The following is a 16,291-nucleotide window of genomic DNA, read 5'->3' as shown; positions in this document are numbered from 1 at the left end:
CTCCACTCTCACTCACTCTCACTCTATTTCTCCACAGGCTCTCTCACTCTCTCTGCCTTTCTCTCTCTCTCCACTCTCACTCAATCTCACACTCTTTCCCCAAAGGCTCTCTCTCTCTCTCTCTCTCTCTATCTCGCACTATTACCCCACAGGATCTCTCTCTCGCTCTTTCTCTCTCCACTCTCACTCACTCACACACTGTTTCCACCAGGCTCTCTCTCTCTCTACTCACTCTTTCTCTCGCTCACTCACCCTCGCACTGTTTCCCCACAGACTCTCTCTCTCTCTCTCTCTCTCACTCTCTCTCACTCTCTCTCTCTCACTCTCTCCACTCTCAATCACTCTCGCACTGTTTCCCCACAGGCACTCTCTCTCTCTCTCTCTCTGCCTCTCTCTCTTTCTCACTCTCTGCACTCTCGCATTGTTTACCGACAGTCTCTCTCTCACTCTCCACTCTCACTCACTGTTGCACTGTTTCCCCAAAGAATCTCTCTCACTCTCTCTCACTCACTCTCTCTCCACTCTCACTCATTCTCACTCTGTTTCCCCACAGGCTCTCTCTCTCTCTGTCTCTCTCACACTCTCTCTTTCACTCACTCTCGCTCTGTTTCCCCACAGGCTCTCTCTCTATCTCTCACTCTCTCTCTCTCACTCTCTCTCTCTCACACACTCTCACAGTTTCCCAACAGGCTCTCTCTCTCTCTCTCTCCCTCACTCTCTCACTCTCACCCTGTTTCCCCACAGGTTCGCTCTCTCTCTCTCTCAATCTCGCACTGTTTACCCTCAGGTTCTATCTCTCAATCTCTCTCTCTCTCTCATTCTCTCCACTCTCACTCCCTCTCACACTGTTTCCCCACAGACTCTCTCTCTCTCTCTCTCCCTCTCACTCTCTCCACTCTCACTCATTCTTACTACTGTTTCCCCACAGGCTCTCTCTCTCTCCACTCTCTCCACTCTCACTCACTCTCACTCTCTTTCCACCAGGCTCTCTCTCTCTCTCTCTCTCTCCCACTCACTCTCACACTGTTTCCCCACAGGCTCTCTCTCTCACTCTCTCCACTCTCACTGAATCTCACACTCTTTCCCCACAGCTCTCTCACTCTCTCTCTCTCTCTCACTCTCTCCACTCTCAATCACTCTCGCACTGTTTCCCCACAGACTCTCTCTCTCTCTCTCTCTCACTCTCTCTCACTCTCTCTCTCTCACTCTCTCCACTCTCAATCACTCTCGCACTGTTTCCCCACAGGCACTCTCTCTCTCTCTCTCTCTGCCTCTCTCTCTTTCTCACTCTCTGCACTCTCGCATTGTTTACCGACAGTCTCTCTCTCACTCTCCACTCTCACTCACTGTTGCACTGTTTCCCCAAAGAATCTCTCTCACTCTCTCTCACTCACTCTCTCTCCACTCTCACTCATTCTCACTCTGTTTCCCCACAGGCTCTCTCTCTCTCTGTCTCTCTCACACTCTCTCTTTCACTCACTCTCGCTCTGTTTCCCCACAGGCTCTTTCTCTATCTCTCACTCTCTCTCTCTCACTCTCTCTCTCTCACACACTCTCACAGTTTCCCAACAGGCTCTCTCTCTCTCTCTCTCCCTCACTCTCTCACTCTCGCCCTGTTTCCCCACAGGTTCTCTCTCTCTCTCTCTCAATCTCGCACTGTTTACCCTCAGGTTCTATCTCTCAATCTCTCTCTCTCTCTCATTCTCTCCACTCTCACTCCCTCTCACACTGTTTCCCCACAGACTCTCTCTCTCTCTCTCTCCCTCTCACTCTCTCCACTCTCACTCATTCTCACTACTGTTTCCCCACAGGCTCTCTCTCTCTCCACTCTCTCCACTCTCACTCACTCTCACTCTCTTTCCACCAGGCTCTCTCGCTCTCTCTCTCTCTCCCACTCACTCTCACACTGTTTCCCCACAGGCTCTCTCTCTCACTCTCTCCACTCTCACTGAATCTCACACTCTTTCCCCACAGCTCTCTCACTCTCTCTCTCTCTCTCACTCTCTCCACTCTCACTCACTCTCGCACTGTTTCCCCACAGGCTCTCTCTCTCTCTCTCTCACTCTCTCTCTCTCACTCTCTCTCTCTCTCTGTCTCTCTCCCTCACACTCTCACTCTCGCCCTGTTTACCCACAGGTTCTCTCTCTCTCCCTCTCTTACTCTCTCCACTCTCCCACTGTTTCCCAACAGGCTCTTTCTTTCTCTCTCTCTCTCTCTCCACTCACACTCACTCTCACATTATTTCTCCAGAGGCTCTCTCTCTCTATCTCGCACTGTTACCCCACAGGATCTCTCTCTCTCTCTCTCTTTCTCTCTCTCTCCACTCTCACTCAATCTCACACTCTTTCCCCAAAGGCTCTCTCTCTCTCTTTATCTCACACTGTTACCCCACAGGATCTCTCTCTCTCTTTCTCTATCCACTCTCACTCACTCACACGTTGTTTCCCCACAGGCTCTCTCTCTCTCTCTCTCTTTCTCTCTCACTCTCGCACTGTTTGCCCAAAGGCAGTATTTCTCTCTCTCTCTCAATCTCACACTTTTTCCCCACAGGCTCTCTCTCTCTCTCTCTCAATCTCGCACTGTTTACCCTCAGGTTTTATCTCTCAATCTCTCTTTCTCTCTCATTCTCTCCACTCTCACTCACTCTCACACTGTTTCCCCACAGACTCTCTCTCTCTCTCCCTCTCACTCTCTCCACTCTCACTCATTCTCACTACTGTTTCCCCACAGGCTCTCTCTCTCTCCACTCTCTCCACTCTCACTCACTCTCACTCTCTTTCCACCAGGCTCTCTCTCTCTCTCTCTCCCACTCACTCTAACATTGTTTCCCCACAGGCTCTCTCTCTCACTCTCTCCACTCTCACTAAATCTCACACTCTTTCCCCACAGCTCTCTCACTCTCTCTCTCTCTCTCACTCTCTCCACTCTCACTCACTCTCGCCCTGTTTCCACACAGGTTCTCTCTCTCTCTCTCTCTCTCTCTCTCTCTCTCTCTCCCTCACACTCTCACTCTCGCCCTGTTTCCCCACAGGTTCTCTCTCTCTCCCTCTCTTACTCTCTCCACTCTCCCACTGTTTCCCAACAGGCTCTTTCTCTCTCTCTCTCTCTCTCCACTCTCACTCACTCTCACATTATTTCTCCAGAGGCTCTCTCTCTCTCTCTATCTCGCACTATTACCCCACAGGATCTCTCTCTCTCTCTTTCTCTCTCCACTCTCACTCACTCCCACTCTATTTCCCCACAGGGTCTCTCACTCTCTCTCTCTTTCTCTCTCTCTCTCCACTCTCACTCAATCTCACACTCTTTCCCCAAAGGCTCTCTCTCTCTCTCTCTATCTCGCACTGTTACCCCACAGGATCTTTCTCTCTCTTTCTCTCTCCACTCTCACTCACTCACACGCTGTTTCCACCAGGCTCTCTCTCTCTCTCTCTACTCACTCTTTCTCTCCCACTCACTCTCACACTGTTTCCCCACAGGCTCTCTCTCTCACTCTCTGCACTCTCACTAACTCTCACGCTCTTTCCCCACAGCTCTCTCACTCTCTCTCTCTTTCTCGCTTTCTCCATTCTCACTCATTCTCACGCTATTTCCCCACAGGCTCTCTCTCTCTCTCTCTCTCACACTCTTTACCAAAAGGCTCTCTGACTCTTTCTCTCTCTCTCGCTCTCTACACTCTCACTCACTCTCACTCTCTTTCGCCACAGGCTCTCTCTCTCACTCTCTCCAGCTCTCTCTCCCACTCTCGCATTGTTTCCCCACAGGCTCTCTCTCTCACTCTCTCCACTCTCACTCACTCTCGCACTGTTTCCCCACAGGTTCTCCCTCTCTCACTCTCTCCACTCTCCCATTGTTTCCCAACAGTCTCTCTCTGTCTCTCTCTCACTCTCTCTCTCTCCACTCTCACTCAATCTCAAACACTTTCCCCAAAGGCTCTCTCTCTCTTTCTTGCACTGTTAACCCACAGGATCTCTCTCGCTCTCTTTCTCTCTCCACTCTCACTCGCTCACACACTATTTCCCCACAGGCTCTCTCACTCTCTCTCTCCACTCTCACTCACTATCACACTGTTTCCCCAGAGGCTCTCCATCTCTCTCTCTCTCTCACTCTCTCACTGTCTCCACTGTCACTCACACTCACGCTTTTTCCCACAGGTTCTCAGGCTCTCTCTCTCTCGCTCTATCCACTTTCACTCACTCTCGCACAATTACCCCACATGATCTCTCTCTCTGTCTCTGTCTCTCTCCCTCTCTCTTTCACTATCGCACTGTTACCCCACAGGCTCTCTCTGTCTCTCTCTCTGCCTCTCTCTCTTTCTCACTCTCTCCACTATCACTCACTCACGCACAGTTTCCCCAAAGAATCTCTCTCTCTCTCACTCACTCTCTCTCTACTCTATCCACTCTCACTCACTCTCACACAGTTTCCCCACAGGCTCTCTCTCTCTCTCTCTCTCTGTCACTATCTCCACTCTCACTCACTCTCACATTATTTCTCCAGAGGCTCTCTCTCTCTATCTCGCACTGTTACCCCACAGGATCTCTCTCTCGCTCTTTCTCTCTCCAATCTCACTCACTCTCACTCTATTTCCCCACAGGGTCTCTCACTCTCTCTCTCTTTCTCTCTCTCTCCACTCTCACTCAATCTCACACTCTTTCCCCAAAGGGTCTCTCTCTCTCTCTCTATCTCGCACTGTTACCCCACAGGATCTCTCTCTCTCTTTCGCTCTCCACTCTCACTCACTCACACGCTGTTTCCACCAGGCTCTCTCTCTCTCTCTCTCTACTCACTCTTTCTCTCCCTCACTCACCCTCGCACTGTTTCCCCACAGACTCTCTCTCTCTCTGTCTATCTCACTCTCTCTCTCTCACTCCCTCTCACACTGTTTCCCCACAGGCTCTCTCTCTCTCTCTCTCGCTCTCTCTCACTCTCTCTCTCTCTCACTCTCTCCACTCTCAATCACTCTCGCACTGTTTCCCGACAGGCACTCTCTCTCTCTCTCTCTCTCTGCCTCTCTCTCTTTCTCACTCTCTGCACTCTCGCATTGTTTACCGACAGTCTCTCTCTCACTCTCCACTCTCACTCACTGTCGCACTGTTTCCCCAAAGAATCTCTCTCTCTCTCTCTCTCTCACTCACTCAACACTCTCACTCATTCTCACTCTGTTTCCCCACAGGCTCTCTCTCTCTCTGTCTCTCTCACACTCTCTCTTTCACTCACTCTCGCACTGTTTCCCCACAGAATCTCTCTCTCTCTCACTCTCACTCTCTCCACTCTCACTCATTCTCACTACTGTTTCCCCACAGGCTCTCTCTCTTTCCACTCTCTCCACTCTCACTCACTCTCACTCTCTTTCCACCAGCCTCTCTATCTCTCTCTCTCTACTCACTCTCTCTCTCCCACTCACTCTCACACTGTTTCCCCACAGGCTCTCTCTCTCACACTCTCCACTCTCACTAAATCTCACACTCTTTCCCCACAGCTCTCTCACTCTCTCGCTCTCTCTCACTCTCTCCACTCTCACTCACTCTCGCACTGTTTCCCCACAGGCTCTCTCTCTCTCTCTCACTCTCTCTCTCTCACTCTCTCTCTCTCTCTCTCTCTCCCTCACACTCTCACTCTCGCCCTGTTTCCCCACAGGTTCTCTCTCTCTCCCTCTCTTACTCTCTCCACCCTCCCACTGTTTCCCAACAGGCTCTTTCTCTATCTCTCTCTCTCTCTCTCTCTCTCTCTCTCCACTCTCACTCACTCTCACATTATTTCTCCAGAGGTTCTCTCTCTCTCTCTATCTCGCACTGTTACACCACAGGATCTCTCTCTCGCTCTTTCTCTCTCCACTCTCACTCACTCTCACTCTATTTCTCCACAGGCTCTCTCGCTCTCTCTGCCTTTCTCTCTCTCTCCACTCTCACTCAATCTCACACTCTTTCCCCAAAGGCTCTCTCTCTCTCTCTCTCTCTCTCTCTATCTCGCACTATTACCCCACAGGATCTCTCTCTCGCTCTTTCTCTCTCCACTCTCACTCACTCTCACTCTATTTCCCCACAGGGTCTCTCACTCTCTCTCTCTTTCTCTCTCTCTCCACTCTCACTCAATCTCACACTCTTTCCCCAAAGGCTCTCTCTCTCTCTCTATCTCGCACTGTTACCCCACAGGATCTCTCTCTCTCTTTCTCTTTCCACTCTCACTCACACGCTGTTTCCACCAGGCTCTCTCTCTCTCTCTCTCTACTCACTCTTTCTCTCCCTCACTCACCCTCGCACTGTTTCCCCACAGACTCTCTCTCTCTCTCTCTCGCTCTTTCTCACTCTCTCTCTCTCTCACTCTCTCCACTCTCAATCACTCTCGCACTGTTTCCCCACAGGCACTCTCTCTCTCTCTCTCTCTCTGCCTCTCTCACTTTCTCACTCTCTGCACTCTCGCATTGTTTACCGACAGTCTCTCTCTCACTCTCCACTCTCACTCACTGTCGCACTGTTTCCCCAAAGAATCTCTCTCTCTCTCTCTCACTCACTCTCTCTCCACTCTCACTCATTCTCACTCTGTTTCCCCACAGGCTCTCTCTCTCTCTGTCTCTCTCACACTCTCTCTTTCACTCACTCTCGCACTGTTTCCCCACAGGCTCTCTCTGTCTCTCTCTCTGCCTCTCTCTCTTTCTCACTCTCTCCACTCACGCACTGTTTCCCCAAAGAATCTCTCTCTCTCACTCACTCTCTCTCCACTCTCACTCATTCTCAAACTGTTTCCCCACAGTCTCTCTCTCTCTCTCTCTCTCTCTCACAATCTCTCTCTCCCTCATCACGCTCGCACTGTTTCCCCACAGGCTCTCTCTCTCTCTGTCTCTCTCACTCTCTCTCTCTCACTCCCTCTCGCACTGTTTCCACACAGGCTCTCTCTCTCTCTCTCTATCTCTCACTCTCTCTCTCTCACTCTCTGCACTCTCAATCACTCTCGCACTGTTTCCCCACAGGTTCTCTCTCTCTCTCTCTATGCCTCTCTGTCTTTCTCACTCTCTCCACTCTCATTCACTCTCACATTGTTTACCGACAGTCTCTCTCTCACTTTCCACTCTCACTCACTGTCGCACTGTTTCCCCAAAGAATCTCTCTCTCTCTCACTCACTGTCTCTCCACTCCCACTCATTCTCACAATGTTTCCCCACAGGCTCTCTCTCTCTGTCTCTCTCATACTCTCTCTCACTCACTCTCACTCTGTTTCCCCACAGGCTCTCTCTCTCTCTCTATCTCTCACTCTAGCTCTCACTCTATCCACTCTCACTCACTCTCGCCCTGTTTCCCCACAGGCTCTCTCTCTTTCTCTCTCACTCTCTCTCTCTCACTCTCTCTCTCTCACTCACTCTCATACAGTTTGCCCACAGGTTCTCTCTCTCTCTCTCTCTCTCTCCCTCACTCTCTCACTCTCGCACTGTTTCCCCACAGGTTCTCTCTCTCTCCCTCTCTCACTCTCTCCACTCTCCCATTGTTTCCCAACAGGCTCTCTCTGTCTCTCTCTCACTCTCTCTCTCTCTCTCTCTCTCCACTCTCACTCACTATCACACTGTTTCCCCAGAGGCTCTCCATCTCTCTCTCTCTCTCACTCTCTCACTGTCTCCACTCTCACTCACGCTCACGCTTTTTCCCCACAGTTTCTCAGGCTCTCTCTCTCTCGCTCTATCCACTTTCACTCACTCTCGCACTATTACCCCACACGCTCTGTCTCTCTCTCTCTGTCTCTCTCTCTCTCTGTCACTCTCGCAATGTTTCCCCACAGGCTCTCGCTGTCTCTCTCTGCCTCTCTCTCTTTCTCACTCTCTCCACTCTCACTCACTAATGCACTGTTTCCCCAAAGAATCTCTCTCTCTCTCTCACTCACTCTCTCTCCATTCTCACTCACTCTCAAACTGTTTCCCCACAGTCTCTCTCTCTCTCTCAATCTCTCTCACAATCTCATTCTCCCTCACTCACTTTCACACTGTTTCCCCACAGGCTCTCTCTCACAATCTCTCTCTCCCTCACTCACCCTCGCACTGTTTCCCCACAGACTCTCTCTCTCTCTCTGTCTATCTCACTCTCTCTCTCTCACTCCCTCTCACACTGTTTCCCCACAGGCTCTCTCTCTTTCTCTCTCGCTCTCTCTCACTCTCTCTCTCTCTCACTCTCTCCACTCTCAATCACTCCCGCACTGTTTCCCCACAGGCACTCTCTCTCTCTCTCTCTCTCTGCCTCTCTCTCTTTCTCACTCTCTGCACTCTCGCATTGTTTACCGACAATTTCTCTCTCACTCTCCACTCTCACTCACTGTCGCACTGTTTCCCCAAAGAATCTCTCTCTCTCACTCACTCACTCTCTCTCCACTCTCACTCATTCTCAAACTGTTTCCCCACAGTCTCTCTCTCTCTCTCTCACAATCTCTCTCTCCCTCATCACGCTCGCACTGTTTCCCCACAGGCTCTCTCTCTCTCTGTCTCTCTCACTCTCTCTCTCTCACTCCCTCTCGCACTGTTTCCACACAGGCTCTCTCTCTCTCTATCTCTCACTCTCTCTCTCTCCCTCTCTGCACTCTCAATCACTCTCGCACTGTTTCCCACAGGCTCTCTCTCTCTCTCTCTCTCTGCCTCTCTGTCTTTCTCACTCTCTCCACTCTCATTCACTCTCACATTGTTTACCGACAGTCTCTCTCTCACTTTCCACTCTCACTCACTGTCGCACTGTTTCCCCAAAGAATCTCTCTCTCTCTCACTCACTGTCTCTCCACTCCCACTCATTCTCACAATGTTTCCCCACAGGCTCTCTCTCTCTGTCTCTCTCATACTCTCTCTCACTCACTCTCACTCTGTTTCCCCACAGGCTCTCTCTCTCTCTCTCTCTATCTCTCAATCTAGCTCTCACTCTATCCACTCTCACTCACTCTCGCCCTGTTTCCCCACAGGCTCTCTCTCTTTCTCTCTTTCTCTCTCTCTCTCACTCTCTCTCTCTCACTCACTCTCATACAGTTTGCCCACAGGTTCTCTCTCTCTCTCTCTCTCTCTCTCCCTCACTCTCTCACTCTCGCACTGTTTCCCCACAGCTTCTCTCTCTCTCCCTCTCTCACTCTCTCCACTCTCCCATTGTTTCCCAACAGGCTCTCTCTGTCTCTCTCTCACTCTCTCTCTCTTTCTCTCTCTCTCCACTCTCACTCAATCTCAAACACTTTCCCCAAAGGCTCTCTCTCTCTCTCACTCTATCTCGCACTGTTTCCCCACAGGTTCTCTCTCTCTCTCTCTCCACTCTCACTCACTATCACACTGTTTCCCCAGAGGCTCTCAATCTCTCTCTCTCTCTCACTCTCTCACTGTCTCCACTCTCACTCATGCTCACGCTTTTTCCCCACAGGTTCTCAGGCTCTCTCTCTCTCGCTCTATCCACTTTCACTCACTCTCGCACTATTACCCCACACGCTCTGTCTCTCTCTCTCTGTCTCTCTCTCTCTCTGTCACTCTCGCAATGTTTCCCCACAGGCTCTCGCTGTCTCTCTCTGCCTCTCTCTCTTTCTCACTCTCTCTACTCTCACTCACTAATGCACTGATTCCCCAAAGAATCTCTCTCTCTCTCTCACTCACTCTCTCTCCATTCTCACTCATTCTCAAACTGTTTCCCCACAGTCTCTCTCTCTCTCTCTCAATCTCTCTCACAATCTCATTCTCCCTCACTCACTTTCACACTGTTTCCCCACAGGCTCTCTCTCACAATCTCACTCTCCCTCACTCACCCTCGCACTGTTTCCCCACAGACTCTCTCTCTCTCTCTGTCTATCTCACTCTCTCTCTCTCACTCCCTCTCACACTGTTTCCCCACAGGCTCTCTCTCTCTCTCTCTCGCTCTCTCTCACTCTCTCTCTCTCTCACTCTCTCCACTCTCAATCACCCTCGCACTGTTTCCCCACAGACTCTCTCTCTCTCTCTGTCTATCTCACTCTCTCTCTCTCACTCCCTCTCACACTGTTTCCCCACAGGCTCTCTCTCTCTCTCTCGCTCTCTCTCACTCTCTCTCTCTCTCACTCTCTCCACTCTCAATCACTCTCGCACTGTTTCCCCACAGGCACTCTCTCTCTCTCTCTCTCTCTCTGCCTCTCTATCTTTCTCACTCTCTGCACTCTCGCATTGTTTATCGACAGTCTCTCTCTCACTCTCCACTCTCACTCACTGTCGCACTGTTTCCCCAAAGAATCTCTCTCTCTCTCTCTCACTCACTCTCTCTCCACTCTCACTCATTCTCACTCTGTTTCCCCACAGGCTCTCTCTCTCTCTGTCTCTCTCACACTCTCTCTTTCACTCACTCTCGCACTGTTTCCCCACAGGCTCTCTCTGTCTCTCTCTCTGCCTCTCTCTCTTTCTCACTCTCTCCACTCACGCACTGTTTCCCCAAAGAATCTCTCTCTCTCACTCACTCTCTCTCCACTCTCACTCATTCTCAAACTGTTTCCCCACAGTCTCTCTCACTCTCTCTCACAATCTCTCTCTCCTTCATCACGCTCGCACTGTTTCCCCACAGGCTCTCTCTCTCTCTGTCTCTCTCACTCTCTCTCTCTCACTCCCTCTCGCACTGTTTCCACACAGGCTCTCTCTCTCTCTCTCTATCTCTCACTCTCTCTCTCTCACTCTCTGCACTCTCAATCACTCTCGCACTGTTTCCCCACAGGCTCTCTCTCTCTCTCTCTCTGCCTCTCTGTCTTTCTCACTCTCTCCACTCTCATTCACTCTCACATTGTTTACCGACAGTCTCTCTCTCACTTTCCACTCTCACTCACTGTCGCACTGTTTCCCCAAAGAATCTCTCTCTCTCTCACTCACTGTCTTTCCACTCCCACTCATTCTCACAATGTTTCCCCACAGGCTCTCTCTCTCTGTCTCTCTCATACTCTCTCTCACTCACTCTCACTCTGTTTCCCCACAGGCTCTCTCTCTCTCTATCTCTCACTCTAGCTCTCACTCTATCCACTCTCACTCACTCTCGCCCTGTTTCCCCACAGGCTCTCTCTCTTTCTCTCTAACTCTCTCTCTCTCACTCTCTCTCTCTCACTCACTCTCATACAGTTTGCCCACAGGTTCTCTCTCTCTCTCTCTCTCTCTCTCTCCCTCACTCTCTCACCCTCGCACTGTTTCCCCACAGGTTCTCTCTCTCTCCCTCTCTCACTCTCTCCACTCTCCCATTGTTTCCCAACAGGCTCTCTCTGTCTCTCTCTCACTCTCTCTCTCTTTCTCTCTCTCTCCACTCTCACTCAATCTCAAACACTTCCCCCAAAGGCTCTCTCTCTCTCTCACTCTATCTCGCACTGTTTCCCCACAGGTTCTCTCTCTCTCTCTCTCCACTCTCACTCACTATCACACTGTTTCCCCAGAGGCTCTCAATGTCTCTCTCTCTCTCACTCTCTCACTGTCTCTACTCTCACTCACGCTCACGCTTTTTCCCCACAGGTTCTCAGGCTCTCTCTCTCTCGCTCTATCCACTTTCACTCACTCTCGCACTATTACCCCACACGCTCTGTCTCTCTCTCTCTGACTCTCTCTCTCTCTGTCACTCTCGCAATGTTTCCCCACAGGCTCTCGCTGTCTCTCTCTGCCTCTCTCTCTTTCTCACTCTCTCCACTCTCACTCACTCATGCACTGTTTCCCCAAAGAATCTCTCTCTCTCTCTCACTCACTCACTCTCCATTCTCACTCATTCTCAAACTGTTTCCCCACAGTCTCTCTCTCTCTCTCAATCTCTCTCACAATCTCATTCTCCCTCACTCACTCTCACACTGTTTCCCCACAGGCTCTCTCTCACAATCTCTCTCTCCCTCACTCACCCTCGCACTGTTTCCCCACAGACTCTCTCTCTCTCTCTGTCTATCTCACTCTCTCTCTCTCACTCCCTCTCACACTGTTTCCCCACAGGCTCTCTCTCTCTCTCTCGCTCTCTCTCACTCTCTCTCTCTCTCTCACTCTCTCCACTCTCAATCACTCTCGCACTGTTTCCCCACAGGCACTCTCTCTCTCTCTCTCTCTCTGCCTCTCTATCTTTCTCACTCTCTGCACTCGCATTGTTTACCGACAGTCTCTCTCTCACTCTCCACTCTCACTCACTGTCGCACTGTTTCCCCAAAGAATCTCTCTCTCTCACTCACTCTCTCTCCACTCTCACTCATTCTCACTCTGTTTCCCCACAGGCTCTCTCTCTCTCTGTCTCTCTCACACTCTCTCTTTCACTCACTCTCGCACTGTTTCCCCACAGGCTCTCTCTGTCTCTCTCTCTGCCTCTCTCTCTTTCTCACTCTCTCCACTCACGCACTGTTTCCCCAAAGAATCTCTCTCTCTCACTCACTCTCTCTCCACTCTCACTCATTCTCAAACTGTTTCCCCACAGTCTCTCTCTCTCTCTCTCACAATCTCTCTCTCCTTCATCATGCTCGCACTGTTTCCCCACAGGCTCTCTCTCTCTCTGTCTCTCTCACTCTCTCTCTCTCACTCCCTCTCGCACTGTTTCCACACAGGCTCTCTCTCTCTCTCTCTATCTCTCACTCTCTCTCTCACTCTCTGCACTCTCAATCACTCTCGCACTGTTTCCCCACAGGCTCTCTCTCTCTCTCTCTCTGCCTCTCTGTCTTTCTCACTCTCTCCACTCTCATTCACTCTCACATTGTTTACCGACAGTTTCTCTCTCACTTTCCACTCTCACTCACTGTCGCACTGTTTCCCCAAAGAATCTCTCTCTCTCTCACTCACTGTCTTTCCACTCCCACTCATTCTCACAATGTTTCCCCACAGGCTCTCTCTCTCTGTCTCTCTCATACTCTCTCTCACTCACTCTCACTCTGTTTCCCCACAGGCTCTCTCTCTCTCTATCTCTCACTCTAGCTCTCACTCTATCCACTCTCACTCACTCTCGCCCTGTTTCCCCACAGGCTCTCTCTCTTTCTCTCTAACACTCTCTCTCTCACTCTCTCTCTCTCACTCACTCTCATACAGTTTGCCCACAGGTTCTCTCTCTCTCTCTCTCTCTCTCCCTCACTCTCTCACCCTCGCACTGTTTCCCCACAGGTTCTCTCTCTCTCCCTCTCTCACTCTCTCCACTCTCCCATTGTTTCCCAACAGGCTCTCTCTGTCTCTCTCTCACTCTCTCTCTCTTTCTCTCTCTCTCCACTCTCACTCAATCTCAAACACTTTCCCCAAAGGCTCTCTCTCTCTCTCACTCTATCTCGCACTGTTTCCCCACAGGTTCTCTCTCTCTCTCTCTCTCCACTCTCACTCACTATCACACTGTTTCCCCAGAGGCTCTCAATGTCTCTCTCTCTCTCACTCTCTCACTGTCTCTACTCTCACTCACGCTCACGCTTTTTCCCCACAGGTTCTCAGGCTCTCTCTCTCTCGCTCTATCCACTTTCACTCACTCTCGCACTATTACCCCACACGCTCTGTCTCTCTCTCTCTGTCTCTCTCTCTCTCTGTCACTTTCGCAATGTTTCCCCACAGGCTCTCGCTGTCTCTCTCTGCCTCTCTCTCTTTCTCACTCTCTCCACTCTCACTCACTCATGCACTGTTTCCCCAAAGAATCTCTCTCTCTCTCTCACTCACTCTCTCTCCATTCTCACTCATTCTCAAACTGTTTCCCCACAGTCTCTCTCTCTCTCTCAATCTCTCTCACAATCTCATTCTCCCTCACTCACTCTCACACTGTTTCCCCACAGGCTCTCTCTCACAATCTCTCTCTCCCTCACTCACCCTCGCACTGTTTCCCCACAGACTCTCTCTCTCTCTCTGTCTATCTCACTCTCTCTCTCTCACTCCCTCTCACACTGTTTCCCCACAGGCTCTCTCTCTCTCTCTCTCGCTCTCTCTCACTCTCTCTCTCTCACTCTTTCCACTCTCAATCACTCTCGCACTGTTTCCCCACAGGCACTCTCTCTCTCTCTCTCTGCCTCTCTCTCTTTCTCACTCTCTGCACTCTCGCATTGTTTACCGACAGTCTCTCTCTCACTCTCCACTCTCATTCACTGTCGCACTGTTTCCCCAAAGAATCTCTCTCTCTCTCTCACTCACTCTCTCTCCACTCTCACTCATTCTCACTCTGTTTCCCCACAGGCTCTCTCTCTCTCTGTCTCTCTCACACTCTCTCTTTCACTCACTCTCGCTCTGTTTCCCCACAGGCTCTCTCTCTATCTCTCACTCTCTCTCTCTCACTCTCTCTCTCTCACTCACTCTCACAGTTTCCCAACAGGCTCTCTCTCTCTCTCTCTCTCCCTCACTCTATCACTCTCGCCCTGTTTCCCCACAGGTTCTCTCTCTCTCCCTCTCTTACTCTCTCCACTCTCCCACTGTTTCCCAAAAGGCTCTCTCTCTCTCTCCACTCTCACTCACTCTCACATTATTTCTCCAGAGGCTCTCTCTCTCTATCTCGCACTGTTACCCCACAGGATCTCTCTCTCTCTCTCTCTCTCTCTCTCCACTCTCACTCAATCTCACACTCTTTCCCCAAAGGCTCTCTCTCTATCTCTATCTCACACTGTTACCCCACAGGATCTCTCTCTCTCTTTCTCTGTCCACTCTCACTCACTCACACGTTGTTTCCCCACAGGCTCTCTCTCTCTCTTTCTCTCTCACTCTCGCACTGTTTGCCCAAAGGCAGTATTTCTCTCTCTCTCTCAATCTCACACTTTTTCCCCACAGGCTCTCTCTCTCTCTCTCTCTCAATCTCGCACTGTTTACCCTCAGGTTCTATCTCTCAATCTCTCTCTCTCTCTCATTCTCTCCACTCTCACTCACTCGCACATTGTTTCCCCACAGACTCTCTCTCTCTCTCTCTCGCTCTCACTCTCTCCACTCTCACTCATTCTCACTACTGTTTCCCCACAGGCTCTCTCTCTCTCCACTCTCTCCACTCTCACTCACTCTCACTCTCTTTCCACCAGGCTCTCTCTCTCGCTCTCTCTACTCACTCTCTCTCTCCCACTCACTCTCACACTGTTTCCCCACAGGCTCTCTCTCTCACTCTCTCCACTCTCACTAAATCTCACACTCTTTCCCCACAGCTCTCTCTCTCACTCTCTCTCTCTCACTCTCTCTCTCTCACTCTCTCTCTCTCTCTCTCTCCCTCACACTCTCACTCTCGCCCTGTTTCCCCACAGGTTCTCTCTCTCTCCCTCTCTTACTCTCTCCACTCTCCCACTGTTTCCCAACAGGCTCTTTCTCTCTCTCTCTCTCTCTCTCTCTCTCCACTCTCACTCACTCTCACATTATTTCTCCAGAGGCTCTCTCTCTCTCTCTATCTCGCACTGTTACTCCACAGGATCTCTCTCTCGCTCTTTCTCTCTCCACTCTCACTCACTCTCACTCTATTTCTCCACAGGCTCTCTCACTCTCTCTGCCTTTCTCTCTCTCTCCACTCTCACTCAATCTCACACTCTTTCCCCAAAGGCTCTCTCTCTCTCTCTCTCTCTCTATCTCGCACTATTACCCCACAGGATCTCTCTCTCGCTCTTTCTCTCTCCACTCTCACTCACTCACACACTGTTTCCACGAGGCTCTCTCTCTCTCTACTCACTCTTTCTCTCGCTCACTCACCCTCGCACTGTTTCCCCACAGACTCTCTCTCTCTCTCTCTCTCTCACTCTCTCTCACTCTCTCTCTCTCACTCTCTCCACTCTCAATCACTCTCGCACTGTTTCCCCACAGGCACTCTCTCTCTCTCTCTCTCTGCCTCTCTCTCTTTCTCACTCTCTGCACTCTCGCATTGTTTACCGACAGTCTCTCTCTCACTCTCCACTCTCACTCACTGTCGCACTGTTTCCCCAAAGAATCTCTCTCACTCTCTCTCACTCATTCTCTCTCCACTCTCACTCATTCTCACTCTGTTTCCCCACAGGCTCTCTCTCTCTCTGTCTCTCTCACACTCTCTCTTTCACTCACTCTCGCTCTGTTTCCCCACAGGCTCTCTCTCTATCTCTCACTCTCTCTCTCTCACTCTCTCTCTCTCACACACTCTCACAGTTTCCCAACAGGCTCTCTCTCTCTCTCTCTCCCTCACTCTCTCACTCTCGCCCTGTTTCCCCACAGGTTCGCTCTCTCTCTCTCTCAATCTCGCACTGTTTACCCTCAGGTTCTATCTCTCAATCTCTCTCTCTCTCTCATTCTCTCCACTCTCACTCCCTCTCACACTGTTTCCCCACAGACTCTCTCTCTCTCTCTCTCCCTCTCACTCTCTCCACTCTCACTCATTCTCACTACTGTTTCCCCACAGGCTCTCTCTCTCTCCACTCTCTCCACTCTCACTCACTCTCA

Source organism: Carcharodon carcharias, chromosome 9 (assembly GCF_017639515.1).
Source record: "Carcharodon carcharias isolate sCarCar2 chromosome 9, sCarCar2.pri, whole genome shotgun sequence".
Lineage (NCBI taxonomy): Eukaryota > Metazoa > Chordata > Chondrichthyes > Lamniformes > Lamnidae > Carcharodon > Carcharodon carcharias.
The sequence above is the reverse complement of the archived record's forward strand: the minus strand, read 5'-3'. Positions refer to the sequence as shown.